General features: G+C 39.9%; 1 pseudogene; it reads left to right on the plus strand.

The window, feature by feature from the left end:
• Positions 1-10826: 10826 nt before the first annotated feature.
• On the plus strand, positions 10827-11252 carry LOC143641508 (Golgi apparatus membrane protein TVP23 homolog B pseudogene; annotated as a pseudogene).
• Positions 11253-11482: the final 230 nt, after the last annotated feature.

Below are 11482 nucleotides of genomic sequence, written 5' to 3' on the forward strand. Positions count from 1 at the left end.
GAAGAAGGTATACTAATGTCACATACTTCAGTGAGGGTATTACTGTGTTGAAGGCCTTGGCATTTGTACTGCTTGGGTGAAAGTCCCAAGTGGAGCTACTGTCTGTGTCAGAGACCTCAAGGAGACACTTAAAAGTGTCAGAGGACCTCAGGGATTTAGAGGCCACAGGGAGTATATTATATATGTCAGAGTCTTCAGAAACATATTACATGAGCCCAAAATCTCATTGAGGCTATTAACTGAGTCAGAGGACTCAACACTGGTACTTCATTGTTGTCAGAGGTCTCAGCAGAGGATAGATTGCTTTTTAGAGGGGTAGGAGAAAATATGTTTTCCTGAGGCCACTGTGACGATACCATGAGTCAGAGGCTTCAGTGTGGGTAGAACGTATGAGAACCTGAGTGAAGATTTCATAAACCTCAGGGGGATTATGATGGAGTGTCTCAGAACTCAGTGAATAAAATCTGTTAGTGTCAGCAGCCACATGAGGAAATTCTATGTATTGAAACCTTCTATGAGTATATTATATGGGTTTCAGAACTCTCAGAGAAAATATCACGATTCTAAAAGCTGTGAGTGAGGATATTTTAGAGCATCTTTAGGAAGTTGCTTACACGTGTCTGTATACTCAGTGAAATAAAATATGAATATCAGAGGCCGCAGTGTGTATAGGATGCAAATGTCAAAGGAGGACCCATTGTGAATATCCTATCAGGGATAAGACCACCAGAAGTGTTCTATTTGAGTAGTCACCATCAGAACAAGGATATTACATGGGTCATAGTCATTAGTGTGCCAATGGTAAGAGTAAGAGGCCTTTGCAAATATATGCCTTCGATACTTGATGTGGAAAGTTAATGCCAGAGTGAGGCTATTAGTTGAGTTTTAGAGGCCTCAGCAAGAATCATATATGTGACCCAGAAATCAATAATGAAATATTATCCAGCTACAGGCCTCACTGAGGATGAGTCAGGGGCTCCATTGAGATTAATCAATGATTGCCACAGGACTCAGCTAGGGTATTGTCTCTGAGGTCTCCGTGAGTTGAATACATATGTCCAAGAACTCAATGTATCTAATATGTTTCAGATCCCTCAATCACACTATTATATGACTATGAACATCCTCAGTGAGGAAAATATCTGACTGCAAGAGGCATAGCTGGAGGCATTGAATGTGTCTGAGATCTTATTATGTTTAATCTATGCCTCAAAGATCTCAGGGAGGAAATCCTGTATAAGAAGTCTCACATAGGATGTGACAGGAGTGCCAGGCTACTCAGTGAGAACATTATGAGTGTTAGAGCCCTCAGGGAAGAGGCTATAGTGTTACACCCCTCAGTGGGGATACAATGATGTCAAAGGCCTGAGCCTTTGTACTGCTTGGGTGAGAGTGCTGCATGGAGAGTGTCTGTGTCAGAGACCTCAAGGAGACACTTAAAATGTCAGAGGAGTCTGTGTTGACAGAAAGATACTGTCTGAGCCCTCCATGATTTTTAAATATGACTAGACAATCAGGAACTCTGCCAGTGAGGCTCTTAGGTGTGCCTGAGCTCTCATTGAGATATTAACTGAGGGAGAGACAGAGGCTTGAGGGAGAATATTATCTACATCCACCAAGCCTCTGTGAATATGTGATATTAAGTGTCAGAGGCAACTGGGAGGAGAGGACATGAGTGTCAGAGCCCTGAGTGAGTTTATTATACATGTGACAGAAGAATTTATGGACTCAGTGAGATGATCAAGGAATTTCAGAGCCCTCAATAAGTACACAATATTGAGTGTCAAAGGAGGACACACTGAGGATATTTCCTGAGTGTCAGTGACCTCCATGAGAATGTTCCATGAGTGCTGCAGGCCTGAGCGAGGATATATATGTGCTGTAATAGGAAGAGACCTGTGTTAGCCTATTATATGTGACAGTGCCTTCATATGGACATTTAGTGTCAGAGTCCAGAGGGAGGCTATCACCTGAGTGTCTGAATCCTCATTGAGAATAATACATTTTTCAGAAGATGTACTGAAGATGTTTGGTCAAAGTCAGAGGCCTTAATAAGGATGTGATAGGTGTCAAAGTCTTCATTGAGATTATTTTGTTATTACTATAGGTCTCAACCAGGGTATTTTCTCTTAAGAGGCCTCAGAGAGTTGACTATATGTGTTAGAGACTAGGGGTGGAGAATGTAGGTATCATAGCCTCACTCACTGTTATGTGACTATGAAGGTCCTTAGTGAAGACAATTTCTGACTAGGAGAGGTGTTATTGAAAATAGTTTCCTCAATAAGTATATTATAGAGATGAAATTTCTAGTTAGTAAGTTTTTTTTATTTTTTTAGTTATACATGGTCACACTATTTTATTTTGTTTATTTATTTTTATGTGGTGCTGAGGATCGAACCCCCGTGTAAGGCGAGCACTCTACTGCTGAGCCACAACCTCAACCCTCCAGTGAAAAACTTCTATGTGTCAGATGTCTCATTGAGAATAATGGTGGGAATGCCAAGGTACCCAGTGAGGACACCGTATGTGATGGAGTTTTCAGGGTTGAAAAAATATCAGTGTGAAAGGCCTCAGTGAGATTATGAAATGAGTATCAGATGCCTTAATGACCAAATCTTACATGGAAGAGAATTTATTGAGAAGATGATTTTTCTCAGACTGGTCTGTGAGGAAAATATGGGCTCAAATGACTCAGTCCCTACTCTACAAAGGTTGGAGCTCTCTGTGGGGATTTCATATGTGTCAGAGACCTCAATGAGACACATGCATGTGTCAGAGGACTCATTGTACATACTATGTAACCTTTGGAGGTATCACTTATATTTTGAATATCTATCAGAGCATTAATCTGTGCAGATATCAGGTGCCCCAGAGCACTTGGTAAGATAGTACTTAAGTGTTAGAGGTCTCATGGAGGTCATTATCTGAGCTTGAGAAACCTAAGGTGGATATTATATTCATTTCATTGTCCTGCATGAGGATGATATCCACTGCAGAGTCCTCAGGCAGTATGTTACCAGTGTGAGTGGACTCAGTGCTATATGATGTGAATGTCAGAGGTCTCAGGGAGGAATCATGGGAGTTTCAGCAGAGGATACATTGAGGATATGATATGAGTATCAGATACCTGCTTCAGGCTATTATAAAAGTGTCCAAGGCCACAATCAGTATATCTTATGTGTCAGAAACTTCAGTGATAACACTGTATTTGACATAGGCCTCTGTGAGCATATTGTAGGTGGCCGAGGCTTCTCATGGATATTAAGTGTCAGAGTCTAGAGCCAGGGTGTTACCAGACTGTTTGAGGCCTCAGTAACAATATGAACATGACCAAGGTCACAGTTTAGATATATTATTGATGTCAGAGGCCTCTGTGAGGATGTGATATGTGTTCAAGGCTTCAGTGAGAATGTGATGTGTTTGTCACAGGCCTCACATTGGATATTATACTTCATAGAGGCTGCAGTAAACTTACTATACCTGTCAGAGGCCTCAGGTTTCTCCTATGAAAAGAGGTCTCCATAAGTATATGATGGCTGTCAAAAAGATTCTAAGTGGAAGAGACCTCTGTTAGCCAATTACATGTGTCAGATGTCTCCAATACTACATCATTAATACTAGGGGCCTCAGTAAGCCTCTTATAGGTCCTGTAGGTCACAATGTAGATACTGTATGTGTCAAGTCCTCAGGGAGTTAGAGGCCTAAAGGAGTATATTATATCTGCCAGAGGTTTAAGGTAGGATATTAAATGCTCCTGACTCTTCAGTGAGGCTATTAACTGAGTCAGTGGACTCAGCATTGATACTTCATTGCTGTCAGAGGCCTCAGTGAGAACACTATTAGGGTCACAGACCTCATCGAGTCAGAAGTCTTAGTGACAATGGAGGATATGTCAGAGGCCTGAGGATATCACATGCATCTGGATCTTCAGAGAGAATATTTTGTGTGTCAGAGGCCTCAGCATGTATATGGGGTATAGGCCTCAGTGTTGATATTACATGAGCATCAGAAGCCTGAGGGAGGAGGCATTGAATGTGTCCTGAGGGAGGACATTCAAAATGTGTCTGAGGCCTAGCTGAGGACAGTTTGCTTTTCGAAGGGCTAAGGGAAGATATTGTTTGTCAGAGGCCCCAGTGCAGATACCAGGTGTTAGAGGCCTTAGTGTGGGTAGAAGGTGTGAGAACCCTGAATGAAGATTTCATTTATTTCAGAAGCCTCAGTGAGACTACAATGTTATTATCACAGGACTCAGTGAATATACTAGGTTAGTGTCAGAGGACAAGAAAGGACTCTCTATACATCAGAATCCTCTGGGGGTTTATTATATGGATTTCAAAGACCTCAGGGAAGATATCACGTGATTTTTGGAGCTGTGAGTGGGGACATTTTAAGTTTCAGAGTCCTCAGGAAGTTGATTAAGGGTGTCAGTATCTTCAGTGTGATTGTATATGAACGTCAGATGCCTCAGTGAGTATGGGATATGAATGTCAGAGGAGGCATGGAGGATATCCTATCAGGGTCAGAGACACCCAGGAGAATTCTATATAAATAGTATAGCCCAAATGAGGATATTGCAGGGGTCAGAGTCCAGTGTAACTATGGTAAGAGTAGGAGGCCTCTGTAATCCTATCATATACCTTAGAATCTTCATGTGGAGATTTACTATCAGAGACCAGAGCAAGGCTATGAACTGATAGTCAGAAGCCTCAGTGAAAATCATACATGTGATCCAGGACTCTGTGAAAACATTATGTCCAAGTCAGAGGCCTCAGTGAGAATGGGTCAGTCTTCATTGAGCTTACTCCATGATTGCCACAGGACACAGTTAGGACATGTTCTGTGTTCAGGGCCTCAGTAAGTTGAGAACATACATCTGAGGACTCAGTGTGGATAATATATGTGAGAGAACCCCCAGTCACACTAATATATGATGTAAACATCCTTAGTAAGGAAAATATTTGATTGGAATAGACCTTGTTGAAGGCATTGCATATGTTTGACATCTTGGTATGTATAATCTATGGCTTAAATGTCTCATGAAAGAAATCCTATGTGTCTGAGGCCTCACAGAAAATATTATGGAAGTGCCAGGCTACTCAGTAAGAACATTGCATGTGTTAGAGTCCTCAATGAAGAGAGTATACCACTGTCACATCCCTCAGTAGGATATTACAGTGTGGAATGCCTCAGCATTTGTACAGCTTGGGAAAGAGTCCTCTGTGGAGTTATTGTCTTTGTCAGGACTTCAAGTAGACACTTAAAAGTATCAGAAGGATCTGTGTTGATAGGAAGGTACTTTCAGAGTCTTCAGTGATTTTTTAAATATTTTAGACAATAGGGGTCTTTGTCAGTGAGGCTCTTAGGTGTGCCTGAGCTCTTGCTGATATATACACTGATGGTCAAGAGGATTGAGGATATTTTTTGAGTCCCACAAGTCTCTATAAATAAGTTGTGTAACTGTCAGAGGAACAAGGGAGGAGAGGATATGAGTGATAGAGATCAGAGTGAAGATATCGTACACTTAAGAATCCTCAATAAATAGAATAGGAGTGTTTATGGACTCCGTGAGATAATCAAGAAATGCCAGAGGCCTCAGTGAGTATCCGATGTGTCAGAGAAGGACTCACTAAGGATATTACATGAGTGTCAGAGACCTCCATAAGAATGTTTCTTAAGTGCCATAGGCCTGAGTCAGGATATATATGTGCTGTAATAAGAAGAGGACTCTGTTAGCATATTATATGTGAAAGTTCTTTGAGAATCAAAAGCCTGAGTGAGAATAATACATTTGTAAGGGGACATACTGAAGATATTCTGTCAAGGTCAGAGGCCCCAGTGAGGATGTGATATGTGTCAGACTTCACTGAGTTTATTTTGTTATCACCACAGGCCTCAATTAGGGTTGTTGAATACTTGTGTCAGAGGCCTCAGGGTAGATAGTATAAGTGTCAGAATCCTCACTTACTATTTTATATGACTGTGAGGTGAAGAAAACTTCTGAATATTAGAGGCCTTCCTGAGGATTTTGTCCTCAGTGAATATATTTTAGGGCTCAGAGTTCTCAGTGAGGAAATTCTATGTGTCAGAGGCCTCCTTGAGAATAATGATGGCAGTGCCAGGGTACCCAGCGAGGACATTGTATGTGATGAAGTTTTCAGGGTAGAGAGAATATCAGTGTGAAAGGCCTCAGTGAGATTATGAAATGAGCACCACAGGCCTTTGTGATGATCTAATATGTGTAAGAGGCCTCACTGAGAATAGAATCTCTCTCAGAGGTCAGTGAGGAAAATACGGGGTCAAATGACTCATTCCATACTGTACATAGGATGGAATCCTCAGTGGGGATTTTATATGTGTCAGAGACATCAATGAGACATATATGTCTCTGAGGACTCATTGTACCTCATGTTACCTGCAGAGGCCTCAGTGACTTTTGGATGACTCTCCCAGGGTCTAAATCTGTGTGGACTTCTGGTGCCCCAGAGCAGTGTGATATTCCTTGAGTGTCAGGAGCCTTGATTAGGATATTTCTGAATGACAGAAGCCTCAGGGTGGATATTATATTGACCTCACTGTCCTGTATGAGGATGATATCCATTTCAGAGTCCTCAGTAAGAATGTCATTAGTGTTTTGGGACTCAAATGAGATAGGGTGTGAATGTCAGAGGCCTCAGGGAGGATTTATGTTAGCATTAGAGGAAGACTCACTGAGGATATGATATGAGTGTTAGAAACATTTCTGAGGCTATTATAAAAATATCCCAGGCCTGAGTGTGGTTATTTTATGTGTCAGAGGCTTCATATGGATATTAATTGTCAGAGTCCAGTGCCAGGGTATTACCAGAGTATCTGAGGCTTCACCAACCCATCCCCTTGAATGGGATCAAGGTCACAGTACAGATATCCTGTTCATGGCAGTGGCCTCAATGACGATATGTGGAAGATTCCTCAGTGACAATATAAAGTGTTTGTCACAGGCTTCACTTTTGACATTATATTTTGTAGAGTCGGCATTAAACTTACTATACTTGTCAGAGGCCTCAGTTTTCTCCTATAGAAAGGGGCCTCTGTGAGTACATGATGGCAGTGCCAGAGGCATCAAGAAGACATTCTAAGTGGAAGAGACCTCTGTTATCCAATTATACATCTCAGATGTCTCCAATACTTTATTGTTAGTATTAGAGACCTCAGTATGCCTCTTATAGATACTGTAGGTGTCAATGTAGACATTGAATATTTCAAAGACCTCAGGAAGTTAGAGGCCTCAGGGAATATATTATACCTGTCAGATGGTTCAGGGAGCATTTTAAATGCACCAGCCACCTCAGCAAGGCTACTCCTGAGTCAGATGTCTCAGTACCAGTACTTCATTATTGTCAACAGCCTCAGTGAGGATACCATTAGGGTCACATGCCTCAGTGAGAATACTAAATGCATTTGAATCCTTACTGACAATGGGACTTGTGTCTAAGGACTTACGATATCATATGTTTTAGAGGCTTCTCTGAGAATATTACAGTTGTCAAAAGAGTCAGTCAGTAATATATTATATATCAGAGCCCTCAGTGAAAACAGTGCCTTTTTAAATAGTTTCATGTGTTTAGTGAGAGCTCTGAATAAAAATATTGTGTTTCAGAGGCCTCAATATGGTTTTTCCTTATTTGTCATAGGCTCTCATGGATATTTTATGACTGACACAGGCCTCAGTAATGATATTGAGGATGTTAGAAACCTCTGTGAGGACATTATATGTCAGAGCCCTCATTGATTATATGTGTAGAGGACTCATTGAGAATATTATATGTGTCAAAGAACCTAGTTTTTATGTGAATTTTAGAGATCTCATTGAGAATATTTTTATGTGACATAGGCTTCCACAAAAATTTCATATGTGTGTCAAATGCCTCAATGAAGATATTACATTTTTCCTAGTTCTCTGTGAGGATATCTTATGAGTGTGAAGGTTTGACATGTTATCTTCTAGGGGTCTCAATGTGTATGTGATATCAGCCAGTGGTATCATTAATGATATTTATTGATATCATATTATTTCAGTGCATACTATATATGTTAGAGTCTTCATGAGGATATTATATTGTATTTAAAGCCTCAGTGAAATGTTTTATAAGTGTAAAAGGCTTAATTGAGGGTATTACACTACTCTTTCCTGTTAAAAGAAAACAGGAAACAATAGAAAGAACTCCCAGTGGAAAGAATGGTCAAAGCTATTCCCAAAGGCTTCAAGCAGGATGAAGTAAGCAACAAAGTACTATAGAGTTGGATAACAAACAAAATCTTGGAGTAAATATCCAGATGCTCATTTTATTTACAAATAAATGACTAAACAGATAAACAAAAGAGGCCAAATAAAAACCTCTTATGTAGAATTTCAAAAAATTGAGGTGGACATTTGGCCCCCAAGGAGTTAGGCCTAACTTCCCACTTCTTAAGAGGGGGCTGTGCATAGTGACTTACTCCAAAACAATATATATATAATGTGGACATGTAGAGAAACATAACTTCACAGTGAGAAATCTGGCAAACACTACATCAGTCAGGTGAGCACCTTGAGGATATGAAATGAAGAACAGCACTTCATCTGTAATCTGCTTTCCCCAATCCATAACCTGTCTACATATGAGAAAAACATCAACTGAAAATCTAAAAAGTACCTGACAGGTACTCCTCAACTGTCAGGTCCTCCTCAACCATCAAGGGCATCAGAGAAAGGAAGGTCAGAGAAACTGTCGCCACCAAGAAAAGCCTATGGAGACAGGATGACTATCTTGCAGGATCTTGGATGGGGTCCTGGAACTGAAAGAGGCTGTACTGAGAATCCAAAGGAAACACAGACATTAGTTAATAAGAGCATATCAGTATCTGTTTATCATGAAAAATTATGTATAAAGTTAACACATCTGAGATAGCTCATGTAAATCATAAGAGAAAAAAACTGGGTAGAAGTTATATAGTAGATCTCTGCATTTTCTTTGCAATTTCTGCATAAACATAAAACTACTCTAAAGTACAATCTTAAGACATGGCTATATTTTTTTCAAACACCTGCTCATTTAATTACTCAGAATGTTAATTACTAATAATTGACATTCTTAAGTAGTTCTGCATTTTTTTAAGAGCATTTATAACAAAAATATGTCAAACTAACATAATGTAAGATAAGTACTTATTTTATATGTTTTATGTTAAAGTAATAATATGTTTAAACTTATTTATCATTATTTATTTTGCTATTGCTAGGTTCTAGATTTTCTCTCTAAAAATTTCAAAACTTTAGAGAAAAAAATCTACATTTTAGTGACACTATTTCAAGTCATGGTTGAATTTTTTCAAAAGAGTCATGATAATAAATATGTTACAAGAGCAGATTGATTCATTGTGAATGAATCATTCATCCTAAAGAAATCTTATCTTTCATTTGTTTCTATGTATACCCTTTAATAGTAATAGCATCAAATGTTTGCCACTGGGAAAAATATTCAAACAAAAAATGTAAACAGAATTTGTGACAATAACATATAATGCTTTCTAAAAATTTAAAATTTAAAAGAATATGAAAGTCAGTTTCCTCCATGATGTTCTTCAGAATAGGTAAAACTAGAAAAACATCAATGGAAGCATGGTTTATGAGTGATCTTATAGTGATCTTAGATATTTTATGGAGAAATTATATTTTAGAAATCACAAAAAATATAATGTGATGCCCAAACTCTTGAATGTTTTCAAATGTAGCTGAATTTCTATGTAAGTTTTTCATTGATATAGCTAGTCATAAAGCTAATAAGAGCAAAGAATATATGGGGCTGGGATGTAGCTCAGTGGTGGCATACCTTATACATAATTCAGGAGGCCCTGGGTTTGATCCCTAGCACCACAAAATTTAAAAAAAAAATCAGTGCCTTATTTGTGCAATCAAATAGAAAATGAACAATTACCACTCTTAGGAAAATGTTAAGCCTGAAAAACAGTTAAGAATCAAAATACTCTTACAATAGAAATAGCCTATTGTGAGCAGATGTGTCACATCATAAAGTATATTCACATTAAATATCCTCTCAGAACAATAAAAAAGACTTTGATGACCATTTAGAAGGAGAAAATGGCTATAATATAGATTAGAAAATTATTAAGAAATTAGAAACATGAGGTGAGGGGCTGTGGGCACGGAGAGCGGCTGGCCTAGGCTTGGCGGGTAGAAGGGTCCCTCCTGCAGGGTTTGTGGAGTGAGCCAGGCGCACAGGGGTGGTTGTGTTGTGTCCCCTCTGGCTGTCCGTCTTGAGAAAGAGCTGAGTGGGCCGGAAGGATGGAGGACCAAGGGTAGTTGCCGCGGAGGTGTTCTGAGTGCTCGGAGGCCCTCGTAGGAGGAGTGACCCAGGAATCCCTGAAGCCCATCCTCAACCAACACCCAGAGCTTGGCGGATCCGATGTTGGGCTGCAGAAATGCTCTGTGTGGGGGGTGGGGGGTGGGGGGTGGGTGGTCTTTTTCCTCGGCCCATCTTGCACATCATGCACGCGAGGAAGTGAAAGGGGTGCGGCCTCTGGACACCTCTTCAGCTCCCTTGTGACCTGTCCTGTAGCGGTATCCTGCAATCCTGTAGGAATAGGAGACCCTGGCAGAGCCTTGCACTCAGGACAGCAATGATGACACTGAAGAGGTTTCACTGTTTGATGCAGAAGAAGAGAAAACTAATAGACCAAAATCCAAAATCCGACATCCAGTGGCATCATTTTTCCATTTGTTCTTCCGAGTCAGTGCCATTATAGTCTATCTTCTCTGTGAATTGCTCAGCAGCAGCTTTATTGCTTGAATGGTGACAATTATCTTGTTGTTGTCATGTGACTTTTGGGCAGTGAAGAACGTCACAGGTAGAGACTGATGGTAGGCCTTGGGTGGTGGAATCGTATTGATGAGGATGGAAAGAGTCATTGGGTGTTTGAGTCCAGGAAGGCATCTCCTCAGGAGAATAAAACTCTTTCAGAAGTTGATTCAAGAATCTTTTGGTTAGGACTAATTGCCTGTCCAGTGCTGTGAGTGATATTTGCCTTTAGTGCTCTCTTCTCCTTCAGAGTAAAATGGTTGGCATGGTTATCATGGGTGTGGTGCTACAGGGTGCCAACCTGTATGGTTACATTAGGTGCAAGTGGGCAGCCGGAAGAATTTAACCAGCATGGCTACCTGGTATCTTGGAATGCAGTTTTTAAAACAAAACACCAGAAATGAACAGACTTCTTGAATAGAGAGAAAATTATGTTTTCTGTGATACTGGGGAATGGCCAAAGAGATTCTTGATTATGAATTGTTTAGAGCTCAGTCCAGTTGCAAAAAGGAGCATTGATTTTTTGTTTGTTTTGTTTTCACTTACAAAGTTACTATAAAAACTGGTTTCTTTTTTAAACAAAGTTTTAATTTTCTTTTTCTAGTAGTTGAGGCTGGGAAGTATGATATCATTAAGAACATTGTCAG

Source organism: Callospermophilus lateralis, chromosome 3 (assembly GCF_048772815.1).
Source record: "Callospermophilus lateralis isolate mCalLat2 chromosome 3, mCalLat2.hap1, whole genome shotgun sequence".
In the NCBI taxonomy this organism is placed as follows: Eukaryota; Metazoa; Chordata; class Mammalia; order Rodentia; family Sciuridae; genus Callospermophilus; species Callospermophilus lateralis.